This window comes from Panthera tigris, chromosome C2, assembly GCF_018350195.1.
Source record: "Panthera tigris isolate Pti1 chromosome C2, P.tigris_Pti1_mat1.1, whole genome shotgun sequence".
Classification (NCBI taxonomy): domain Eukaryota; kingdom Metazoa; phylum Chordata; class Mammalia; order Carnivora; family Felidae; genus Panthera; species Panthera tigris.
In genome coordinates this window covers 116,044,365-116,057,658 of record NC_056668.1, presented here as the reverse complement: position 1 = coordinate 116,057,658, position 13,294 = coordinate 116,044,365, and the positions used below count along the sequence as shown (strand labels likewise).

The 13,294-nt window shown below is 39.9% G+C and overlaps 1 pseudogene; it reads right to left on the bottom strand.

Annotated features, from left to right (window-relative positions):
• Positions 1-11,564: 11,564 nt before the first annotated feature.
• On the bottom strand, positions 11,565-12,917 carry LOC102969179 (annotated as a pseudogene).
• Positions 12,918-13,294: the final 377 nt, after the last annotated feature.

Below are 13,294 nucleotides of genomic sequence, written 5' to 3'. Positions count from 1 at the left end.
TAGGGTCATAATGAGGACTTTTGTTTTATTTCCCTATAGAAGTCAAGTCTCAGACCAAATTTTGCAAATCACAGAAGTTATTCCTTAGTGCTTTGTTGTCTGCTTTTTTTTTTTTACACTGCTGTATTTCCCATTATTATTTTTTATTATTTTCTTTTTCCTGGTCCTATAAGGGAAACCATTTTGTGGCTTATTCTCCACCCTTTTAACAAACATCAGTACTTCAGGTATTCACATCTGTTTTATTCACTTATCAATAATTAATTCCATAAACATTTGAGCAACTGTGGTCTACATTTGAGAAGGCACCGGAAATAAAAAGGTGAATGCATGTCAAGTCAGAAGCAGAGTGAACTTCTGCTTCAAATACATACCAATGATGTATAGATAAAAACTTTTAAATATCATATGGTTGAACTCAAATAATAAAATTGAAACAAAAAAGTTGTCAGATGCTATGAATGAGGCAGGAACACGGTCAATGCAGAACTGAAGGCAGGGTGGGCCTAGGGTTTTCCAGCATAGATTTTAACTTTATGAGGTTAGATCCTGGGTTTTGATGCTCAAGTAAAGATACAAGATGAAGCCCTCATGCCTTCAAAGGCATGAAGCCTCCAAATACACTTAGGAACCAAAAGCATACTCTGCTGTTTATCCTGAAGTACATCACGGAAGCCTTCCATCTGTCTACAGCTCTGGTAGAAAAAAATCACGTGGGAGAAATGGAAATCCAAGCCTACCCACATGCAGCTAGGAGATTCAATTTCTTCTCAGTGTTGTGCAAGTGAATTCTGTCCCTCTCAGGGGCAAACTTAAAAATCCTGTGTATGCTTACGTCTGTACAGCAGGCTTTTCCCAGGAAAGACAGTGCCCACTGGAAATAATCATACCGCCAAAAATCACCAACCACATAACAAAGTAAACATCTATGAAATAATCAACAGATGTAACAAAGATAAAACAGCTGCATTTCAATCTTAATAGTTGATAGTGCATTATTAGGAACCATGTTTTCATATTTGTCATAATATTTTAATGTTTTTTCTCAAAGTTTCTTAAAAAATATACAGACTTTTAATCCTCATTTCTGCTTATCTGTGGGCTTGCCCTGAACTTCAGTGGAAAAAAATTTTGTTGCATTCTGGAATTTGAAGGGAAGTTTAAGGGAGGTTTGCTTGCTTACTCATTCCCTCAACAAAAATTTTTTGAAAGCTATATTGTACCAAGTACTGTGCAGCATGTTAAAGATACGGGTTGAAGATGAAGCTGTCACTGGGGCTAAAGAGACAATGTCTAGTTGGCAGATGCACTAGAAAACAGAAAGTTATAATGCAACGTAGACAGATGACATAAACACCACAGCTTATACTGTTCTGGAATGAACTCTACAGTCCTGAAGAAGTGTTGGGCTCACTCTGGTTAAATTTTTGAATGTAACATATTTTTTTAACAAAATTCTATAGGCATCTGAATAAAATAAAATTTGCAAAATCAATCAATCAATCAATCAATCAATCAATCACTGATCGGATTCGCCTCAAATGTCTACTCGATAACCCAAACTCCAGAAGATTTGGCAATGTCTACAGACTTCTTGCTGAAGAAAATGGTTTGACCCCAAATTCCATATATCTGAGTTTTCGATCGCATGAGAAATTAATTGAAAAACAACCTTACGTATATAGGAGTTCAGGAACTATGCCTTTTATGTTACCCAATAAAAACAGTTAATGAAAAGCACATGGCAGTTAAACCAGAGGTAAACGGAGATAAGGAAGAGGAAGGGAAGTTTGGGTTATAAAAGGATGTAACTCCAAAGCATGTGCAATTCCAAAATAAAAAGCAAGTGCTTAAAAATTGTTTTTGAAGAGGAAAATATGTTCTTTAAAATAAATTTAACAATCATAATCAAAGATCTTTGGCTCTTGGGGTAGCACCATAATGGTCAGTAAGATGAAGCGCCTTATTAAAGCTGACAAGAAGGAAGCCCAAAAGAAAGTGGTTGTCTTTGCTTATGTAAGACTGGTAGAATGTGCATCTGGGTTCAACATAAGAATTATTGTGGCAGCAGTACTGACAAGGGTCATGGGACCAGAATTGCATTGAATGGTCTCAAGTGCACATTTTGTTTAGTGAGCCTTGCCAATTTGCCCATGACGATTTCTTACATCTATGATTTCATTTAATTACTGAGATTGTATCGGACAAAAACTGCTTGACCAACTTCCCTGAAATTGACCTCTTCCATGATTAAATATATATTATGTTTTTAAAAGGTAGTCTGTGATTTAAATTCTTGTTGACATCAAAGCCACCAACGGTCATTCGTTCCTTTTCCTATCTTTTCTGTGTACTTTACTAAAAACTACCACAAATAAATTCCAAAGACCTTTATAAACAGTACTGATAGGTTCAACAAATCTGGAATAAGACAATGGAAATCAAAAATGACCCGAAAGATAGAAACTAATGATTCAAAATAAGTGGCCAGTTTTTTCACCAGATAACACCGGGGAAAATTAAAAAATACTTGCCAGTGTATGTATGCAGTATCTGTTTTTGTTATGTCTTGTTTATTAGAAAACTTGAAATGCTGAGAAAAGTCAAATTTATCACGGGAATTCTAATAGAACTGTATGATAAAGGAGGTCTGGGAAAAAATCTTATCAGCGGAAAAGGTACTCTGCGTCGAAATACCAGTTAACATAAACTAAAATTCAGAAGTTGGAAAGGCAGCAGTTAAAAAGAGTAAAATTTCCTCATCTACAGAAAGGAGAAGTCAACCACTATGGTAACTTGTGATAATACAGTTGGAGAATAATCCGTGCTTTAAGATTGTGGGGGCACCTAGGTGGCTCGGTCGTTTAAGCCTCTGACTCTTGGTTTTGGCTCAGGTCATAATCTCATGGTTCCTGAGTTCAAGCCCCACATTAGGCTCTGTGCCCACAGCGTGGATCCTGCTTGGGACCCTCCATCTCCCTCTCTCTCTGCCCCTCTCCTGCTCTCACCCTGTCTCTCTCTCTCTCTGTCTCTCTCTCTCTCTCTCAAAATAAATAAATAAATAAATAAATTTAAAAACTTAAAAAAAATTGTAGGGGCACCTTGGGTGACTCAGGTGCCTAAGCATTGACTTCGGCTCAGGGCGCGATCTCGTGGTTCATGGGTTCGTGAGTTAGAGCCCCACATAAGGATTTTTTGCTGTCGGTACAGAGACCACTTCAGTTCCTCTGTCCACCTCTCTCTCTGCCCCTTCCCTGCTCACTCTCTCTGTCAAAAATAAATGAACACTAAAGTTGTAAATGAAAACGCTAAGAGCATTAAGGCAGGCCATTTACTCTTCAAACCAAAAGAATTAAAAATAAACAGGAAAAGGGAAGAACTTAAGATTAAAAAATATTAAAAGACATAAAAGTGACTGGAAAATCTGAAAAGGAATAAGCACTTCACCCTAACATGACAGTGAAGTGCATAAAAATAATTTCTCAGTAACAATCTACTGAATTCATCTGAAATATATATTTTTATCCTAAGTGTTTTTGGAGTTCAGAGAGCAGAATACTTTTCTGGCTCTTATACATGTTTGTATATAAAGGTTTTAAGGAGGTAATTAGCTCACTATATTAAAAGAAAGAAAGATGTGAAGATGTAATGGGTTATTACATTCAAATTAAACTCAAATTATTTCATTATGATTTAACTTGCATTGTACAGTGATTCAGTTTTCATAGTTTGTAGTTGGATTCATTATATTACTTGCCATAATCAAATGTTATTTATTCCATTTTTTAAGAGATGTCATTATAAAAACATATTGAATAAACACCCATGTCTTGAATGTAGACATTTAAGCAGCAAATGAAAAATATCTTTCTTGTCAATGAGTGCAAATTTCCCTTTTCAGCTAAAAATAAAAATGAGATGTGCCACAAAGGAAAGATATCAACTTCCAAATCAGGATGAGAGTTCTGGAAATTGAATATATTTTCAGTATGTGTAGGGGAAGAGTCTACCCTCAATGCATATGAAATGTTGGCTTCAGTAGATAAACCAAATATTTTTTTGAAGAGGTTACTCTATCCACCGTTCCTTTTCTCCAACCCCTCCCCCTCCTGTCTCTTCTCCTCCCTCTTCTTCTTTTTGGTGGTAGGGAGGGCCCATCCTGTTTATTTTGCCTTATTTAGAAGGGTTTCATAGTACATCAAGTCTTTCATTCAATATGTACATATTATATTGAGAACATGCCATGTACAAGGAAATATCAATAATCTTATGCTTGTGGGTTGAAAATATGCTTGCATATCCATTTCTCATTCAGTCACCATGGGATCACTGTAAATTAGGTGGCAGGGGCATTATCATTTTATATATTTGGATTATGAAGCTCGGGAAGATGAAATGACTTACTATTCACAGCTGGTAAAGGCAGTGCTTGAACACGAACCCAAGAGATCTGAAAACACATCCTATGATTATTCTACTTTGTCATGTCACCTCCTCTTAGGATATGACATATTTTCTTCTATCAATCTACTTGTCATTTGTGAGCGGGATGAAGGAAGGACATTTGGGAGATTATTTTAGCAGTCAAATGTATTCTGTTGTGACATCAGCAGAGTAACTTCCATTTATTGCCTTCTGCCATTTGACCAGTGGAATAGTCAAGTGCCGGCACAGTTTGGGGGTAAAGAGGTCAGTTCTCCTTCAACGTGTCCAGAAATCCCCAGAGGGGAAGGTAGGCCTAACTTTCTTAGTGTCACAGGTAAAAGCATCCCCTTTGAGACTGAGGAGACAGGCAGGGAGACTCAGCCACCATTGTCCAGCCTGCTCAACTCTGCTGTTTCTGACAACCCCTTATTTCACAGACTCTTACCTTTTTTTCCCCCTAATGTAATTTTATAGATTGGGAACTGTTTTATCATCTGAAACAAAAGAAACTTTGATTAACAAAATTTAGTCTTGATGGAAAAATAGTCCAATAAGATGGATTGTAAGAGGGAAAAGATAGAAGATAAACAGGAATAGAGCTTACTTTTACTCAAATTCTGATGCAGTATAGACATATCAAATGTGACTGCACAAATGAAAAATCTCCAGTTACAAAGTATTTTTCACAAAGACAAAAATCAAGCCAACTCGCACCTCTTTATGGCATATCCATACATTTAAGTCAGTGATCCCAGATTCATTCAGGGTAGCGAATAACGTGCTTTAATTGCACACGAAAGTACTCGAACAATCTTTTGTTTCTTTATTTACCTCTGTTATAAAATGTCTTGGCAGACTCAGCCATTAACATTTTCTGCTTTCTCAAGGAAAAGATAATTTACCCGCTTAAAGATATTAGGCTCCTGTGTATTGTTTTTCTCCATTTGGTACCCCTGATTCCCCTTCTGAACACTTGAGTGCCTGCAATCAGGGCACAATGACACTCACTAATAACAACTGAACCACTGCACCCGCCATAATGCTGTGCGGCGCCCAGATTCACAAGCGCTGAGCCCCAGCTATGTGGAACAGCATCCCAGAGACGAGGCCGGCTCCTCTCCACAGCTACATCTGCTTCTCTTCTCCCCCTGGAGCATCTGCTATGAAGTGTAACTCCTGCTGAGCATATGTGGACCCAGACTTGAGCATTTTTCCTCCTGATATTCTCAGATCCGAAAATTCTACTTGAACTCAAATACTCAGATTCCAACAGCCATTGGTGCGATACTGGTGTTCGGAAGAAGTAGTGTTCGTGGTTTCAATCAGGGTATTTTTCCACCGACAGAAATAGTTATAAGAGGTTAGTGTGACTTTTCTGGAGGAAAAATATATTTTGATTTTGCTAATGGGTGCTAGAGAAATGGTGTCTTAAAAAAAAATAAAGACCTTATGAATGCAAAGATTGTCCTTATTGGAGGAGTTTTGACACTTCATCAGTTGTTTTATTTTACAGTGCCTTGCCTTTGTCCTCAAGGTAAAGTATGTCATGTTTTATTTTTACTGTATATGAATCAAAAATATTTGGCCATCGTGAGTCAAGAGATGGCATGATCCCCCTGAAATAATGAAGATGACCCAGTCAGTCACAAATTGGAATTTTTTAACTCAATTAAATCACAAAGATAGGATGGCGTTTCCTCTTAGAAATAACACAATGATCAGATTTCCACTGGCTGTTTTGATTCTTTGGGGGCAGATCATATTCAGCATTCATGGGACTGTACTGGGGCTGGGCTCCCTCTCCTGTATAATCTCTGAGTCCTTTTAAAATTGTAACAGTTTGAGGAGGGCACCTTTTGGGATGAGCACTGGGTGTTGTATGGAAACCAATTTGACAATAAACTTCATATATTGGAAAAAAAATAAAAAATAAAATTGTAACAGTGTAACATAGGAGATGGGGGTGGGGTGGGTTGGAGGAATACATCTTGTTTTTAAAAAAGAAATCCGCCTTTGTTCTCTCCAGTCAATACTTCTAACAGCATTTATGTCTGCTTATGATGTCCCATTTTTCTCAAGCATTATCCAACCAACTTGATCGTCTAGTCTATAAACCCTCTGAAAACGGGGATCGTCATGTGTACTGCCCAGCAGCGGCTGATGCCACAGCGAAGCTTGCAGTGACTATCTATTGAATAAATGAATGATCAAAAGCATGAATTCTAGGATTTTCCACAGGCTTAGACTACACATTTACCTTAGAAATGCCTATTATTTTAATGCCAACATGTAGTTGATGTATAACGTAAGTCATTTTTAAAAGTGTGAGTTTCCACTTGTTCTCTCACTATCGCCAGGACCCTGTAAAGATGGACAGATGTGTACACTGAGGTAAGAGCAATCACTGATTGACCTCTGGTCTCCTGCTCACTGCCTCGTTCACTAACCAGACAGGTTGGCTACGAACGGGGCTCTCTTTTGCACCACGCCAGGCAGACTAGTGACGAGTTGCTGTTGGCAGGGTCTTGTTCTGCAAAAGGTATTAGTCCAGGGATGAAACAGAAGTAAAATGGTACAGAGTCTTCCTGTGTTTTCTCTTTTAGCCCTTTCAACTTCCTTTTACTCCAGGCTGCTTGGAATACCCATCACAATGAGCGGACCTACTGGAAACTACCCCTGCAGCCAGAAAAACAAGGTGCCCAAGTCCCTGTCCTCTGGATTGCATACCCAATATTGCTGAGGTTTTTCTTAGGCATTGCCAACCTGCTTTATTTGTTTGTTTGCCTCCCTCCCTTTTAATAGCTGAAATTAGATAGAAAGCTCGGTGTTTATATGAACTTCATCATTACCTCTCAGAGGATTTGGAGGATCAGCTAACTAACATATAAAGGGACCAGGAATGTCTTTGGGGACGAGACATAATATTAATTACTGGCATGCACTTCCTGTTCCCTTTGTAATACCATATCTGCCACCTGATAAGCAGCTCCACAAGAGTCTAGAGGAGCTCTCATCACTCTGCAAGCAGGAATTTGGCTGAAATTACCATCTATAGACAGAAAAGCCTTTTAGCAGCAGAGGGGCTCTTTGTATGTGCAGAGTCTCCTGTGTGTGGCTGGTTGGAGTGGCCAGCCAGCTGTACATTACCTGTGGGCACCAGCCAGGTAAGGCCAAAGACCAGTGAGGAGACCCGAGTTCCCCCACCCCCTCCACAGATGGGATCTGAGACACAGGGGTGGGGGCGGGTATTAAGGCTGTGGGGTAAGGCAGCATCAATGAAGATAACGGTCCCTCACAGATAACGCAGCCAGGCAGCTCAAGCCAACAACGCATTTTATATCTTTCATTTTTACAAGGCACTGGTGAGATCACACACAGACACACGCACGCGCGCGCGCACACACACACACACACACACACACACACACACACACAATGCTGGCAAAACAGAAGAGACTATGCAAAGCAACAGAGCAGCAACTTGTTTTTTTTTCCCCCTCTGAAATGGGAAAGCAAAGGTTTAAATCACTGCAAAGGTTGCTACTTCCGCTTTTCTGTTTGTTTTCTGTTCAGATTTGGCCAAAATACCCATGGCAACAAGGGAAGTGAGATGGAGAGTGTAAGTCAGGCTCTCTCGTTAGCTGCTTCTAAATCCTCTCAGCCCTCCAGGAACCTTGATCTGTGTATTCTGAAAATGGCAAGAGATACGTATTGTATATTCAAATAATATAGCAGTAAAACCAAGATTCAAGGGTTGTTAATCTCAAACATATTATGGGATTGCAGAGCAACTAAGGTACGGAGTGTCTCCATTTTAATTACCGGGATTGGCAGAGGAATCCAATTATGTTGCTGTGTCCCCAACATAACCCTTTCTGTCTTTGTTTGCTGCTCAGCTATTCTGAGCATGTTTTGATCACCTTTATTTGTTTGTTGTGTTTTGTTTTCTAGTACGCAAGCCTCCTGCTCAAATTTGAAGGATATTTTTGGAGGTTTTATTCTCATTGAAAGAGATGCTCATCTTCCTCTTGCAAGCATGAAATGTTTCATGTTAAGAATATATTTTTTTTCTTTTTATCATTCCCTAGTGGAATTGAGGCAAATGAGGATGACTGGCTTCCCATATGTGCCAGACCATTGTTTGAATCTGATGGTTACAGGCACAAATTAGTCTAACTCTGAGCTCCTGGCATTGCTGGAAATTTCAGGCTAGGAGTAAATTTTTATTCCATATGAATTCTTAGTGCATTGCAAAGAAAGGATCCTTACACTTTCTGCTTCTGAACATATTCTCACATCCTAGTACCTGTAAGATCCCAGGACTGAGTAGAAATACAACAAAATTTTTAATTCAGATGATCACTCTCATTGATAGTTGAGTCAGAAAATTATCAGCATGGATAACGGACAGCACTTTTATAACAAACATTAAATTAGTCGCCCAGTTCTTTCCATCCACCCTCTGTTATCCCTGGAATCTACTCTTTCATTTCTGTTCCTGTTGCTACTCCCTACTTTAGCCCTCATTGTGCTTCCCCAAATATTTTAATAATTTTCTAACTAATCTCTCTACTTCCAATCTGTCCTTGTCCTCTTCCTCACTACCATTTATTCCTCCAAAACAGAGGCATGACCATCTCATTTTCCTGCTAGAAAATTTTACGAGGTCCCCTGCTGTCCATAAAATATCACTCACTCCCTGCCTCTGACATTAAAACTCTTCTCCAACATAACACCAATATAACCTTTCTGTCTGCACTGTATTTCCTCATACTCAACACTTCCATCAAATTGCATTATTGACTCCAACTTAATAGGCAACATATTTGCCTAACACTGACTTTTTGTTTTTCTCGTGCTTGGTTATTAGCCGAGAATTAGTTTTTTTTTTAAATAATTACCACATTTTATTTTTTTGTAATTATTTTTTAATGTTTATTTTGGGAGAGAGAGAGAGTGTCAAGGGCAGAGAGCGAGAGACACAGAATCTGAAGCAGGCTCCAGGCTCCGAGCTGTCAGCACAGAGCCCGATGTGGGGCTTGAACCCACGAACTGTGAAATCATGACCTGAGTTGAAGTCAGACGCTTAACCGACTGAGCCACCCAGGCACCCCAGCTGAGAATTAGTTTTTACTTCTGTTGTCTTATATTTATTTTTATTTATTTATTTATTTTAATTTTTTTTAACGTTTTATTTATTTTTGAGACAGAGAGAGACAGAGCATGAGCAGGGGAGGGTCAGAGAGAGAGGGAGACACAGAATCCGAAACAGGCTCCAGGCTCCGAGCTGTCAGCCCAGAGCCCGATGCGGGGCTCGAACTCACGGACCACGAGATCATGACCTGAGCCGAAGTCAGACGCCCAACCGACTGAGCCACCCAGGCGCCCCCTATTGTCTTATATTTAAATCTCATTCTGCAAGATTAAGCATAATTATTAATGTTGTCCTACTCAAATTCAAAGAAGTCTTTACCATAGTTCTTTTTTGTAACATATTTTGTACTTGTTTTATCTTCATTATGTTTATATTGATCTCCTGTAACACATTTTGGACTCCTGGATCATAAAGGTTATGTTTTACACATTTTTGTGTATCCCCCGTTGCCTTGCTACTTCGGCATTCATGTAGGTGCTGTTTCATTCATTCAACGAATATTCATTGAGGTCCTATTTGGTGTCAGGTGCTGTTCTGAATGCTAGGGATGTAGCAATGAACATAATACACAATACTTACTGTGCTCACGGAATATATATGTCACTGAAGGAAAACAGATAATAAATAAAAGAAGTTGGTAAAAATGTAGAGCTGGGGAAAAAACAAAACTGAAAAAGGTGGGGGAATGTCATGTAAATAGGGTAACATAGGGGAAGGAGACGTCTGAAAAAGTTAAGAAAGCTGAAGAAAGTAGGAGAAAAGGTCATGGGACAACTGGGAAGAAGAGCATTGCAGGCTGATGGGATGGCAAGTGCAAAGGCCCTGTGGAGTTGTTGCTGAAGGCGAAAGAGAAAGGGAGAAAGCAGTAGCAGATGAGGTGAAATTATAGGGTGGATGGAATGGACAGTAGGGGGCAGTCATACAGTACCCTGAAGTTAATTGTAAGGACTGACTTTAATTTTGTAAGGACTTTAACTTTCCTTTTCAGAAAGGAAAATTGTGTGAAATATAATTTAAAGCATCACATCAGTTTCTGAATTTATAATGGATTGAAGGGAGCCAAGGGTGAAAATATAGGGAACAGTTACAATATTATGGACACTTGAGGTGCCTTCTGGAAACAACTGTATAGGATCTCTGTTAACCCCTCTTTCTAACCAATAGCACAATGCCAAAAACATAAGCTACATATACACACTATGGTCTTGGAAAAGATTGAGAGGTTCTGCCCCTCATCTTTGTCTATTATAATGATGCTTTGAATGACAAAGTTAACTAAACAATATGTAACGTGATCTAATCCAAATGAAATAAAGAAGGAGCAGGGGAGAGGGGAAAAAACAACAAGATCCTCTCCAACTCTTTTTGCACTGACCCCCCTACTGCCCCTTGCCCGACTAGACATAGTCAATAATAACAAAATATGTCATGGCAAGGTGTCACAGCTTCTTTGATGAATTGTTTTCATCTGTCTCCCCGCTCCCCGCCCCATGCATATGCTTTGTAAAAGAAAAAAAGTAAATTATTTTAATTCTATTCTGTTTTTTAAATTTATTTATTTTGAGAGAGAAAGAAAGCATGAGTGGGGGAGGGGAAGAGAGAATGTGATTGGGAAAGAGAATCTCAAGCAGGCTCTGTTCTGTCAGCACAGAACCTGCTGGGCTGGATATCACAAACTGTGTGATCATGACCTGAACCAAAATCAAGAGTTGGCTGCTTACGTGACTGAGCCACCCAGGCTCCCCTATTCTTTGTTTTTGTTTTTGTTTTTGTTTTTTTCGTCTAAGACAGGGAATCCCTTATTCAAACCCTTAAGAGTAATGGATAGCCTAAGTCTGTAACAAAGTGTTGTTTTAAAGCATAGGTCAGTAATTGTATATGAGAGTATACACAGCTACATACAAAGTAACTGATCAGAGTACAACTTTTCAATGTTTAAAATAGAATAAACTGTAAAAGCAGCACCTACGTGACATTTTTAACTTTAGTATTCCTCTCCTTCTTCTTCACCTTCTCCTTCAACAGAAACCACACCAACCTCCTCATAATCCTTCTCAAGGGCAGCCATGTCCTCACAGGCCTCAGAAAACTCTCTTTCCTCCATGTCCTCACCCACATACCAGTGAACAAAGGCATACTTGGCATGTATCTGGTTAAACTTGTGGTCCAGGTGAGCCCAGGCCTCAGCAGTGGCTGTGGTGTTGCCCCTCATGCACAAAGCTCGTTGTACTTTGGCCAAGTCTCCACCAGGGACTGCGGTGGGAGGCTGGTGATTAATGACAACTTTGAAACCAGTGGAGTACCGGTCCACAAACTGGATGCTGTAATTGGTCTTTATGGTGGCAATGGCAGCATTGATATCTTTGGGAACCATGTTGCCATGGTGTCACAGGCATCAGGCCATGTATTTACCGTGGCGAGGGTCATATTTCACCATCTGGTTGGTTGGCTCTGAGCACACATTGGTGATCTCTACTACAGAAAGCTGCTCATGGTAGGCTTTCTCAGCAGAGATGACATGGGAATATGTGGCCAGAGAGTAGTAGTTGTGAGGATGGGGCACCAGGTTGGTCTGGAATTCTGTCAGATCAACATTCAGTGCTCCATCAAATCTGAGGGAAGCAGTGACGGAGGATGCAATTTGACCTACCGACCTATTCAGGTTAGTGTAAATTGGGCATTCAATATTGAGGTTTCTATGACAGATATCATAGATGGCCTCATTATCTACCATGAAGGCATGATCAGAGTGCTCCAGGGTGGTTGGTAGTGAGGATGGAGTTGTAGGGCTCAGCTACAGTTGTGGAAACCTAGGGAGTTGGGTAAATGGAGAGCTCAAACTTGGACTTATTGCCATAATCGACAGAGAGACATTCCATTAGCCGGGAGATGAGCCCAGAATCAGTTCCCCCTCCAAAGCTGTAGAAAACCAAGAAGCCCTGAAGTCCGTGCACGGGTTGGCCAGTTTCTGAATTCAGTCCAAGACAAAGTCAATGATCTTCTTGCCAGTGGTGTAGCATCCTTGGGCATAGTTATTGGCAGTATCATTCTTGTCTGTGATGAGCTACTCAGGGTGGAAAAGGTGGTGGTAGGTGCCAGTGTGAACCTCATCAATGACTGTGGGTTCCAGGTCTATAAATATGGCCCTGGTCATATGCTTGCCAGAACCCATCTCACTGAAGAAGGTGGTGAAGGAGTCCTCCCCCCACCATGATGGTCTTGTCACTGGCATCTGATCAGTGGGCAGGATGCCATGTTCCAGGCAATAGAGCTCCCAGCAGGAATTGCCAATCTGGACACCAGCCTGGCCAACATGGATGGAGATGCATTCATGCATGGTTGCTGCTTTGAGGCTGCCAAGCAGATGGTGGAGAAGAAGAGGAGATTGTTGCTTCTTACAGTGTGACTCTTACGTGGTTGATGTAAGAGAACCTCTTAATTATATTCTTAAAATTCTATTCATAGTTATTCTTAAAAATGCAAGTCTTAATAAGGGCCTTCAAAATGTAGTTCTATGCATGTAAGGCAAAGTCTCATAGATTGCAATACAGTTGAGAAGACAAATCACTACATATATTCTGAATAGGGTAGTGGCTCAAAAAGGGGTAGTGCCTGAAAAAAACCAGTATATAACCAACTAGTTGTACCTCATAAGCAGAAAAAATATATACTAGCAATTGTGAATTAGGATCATCTATTCTGTGTTGATGTATT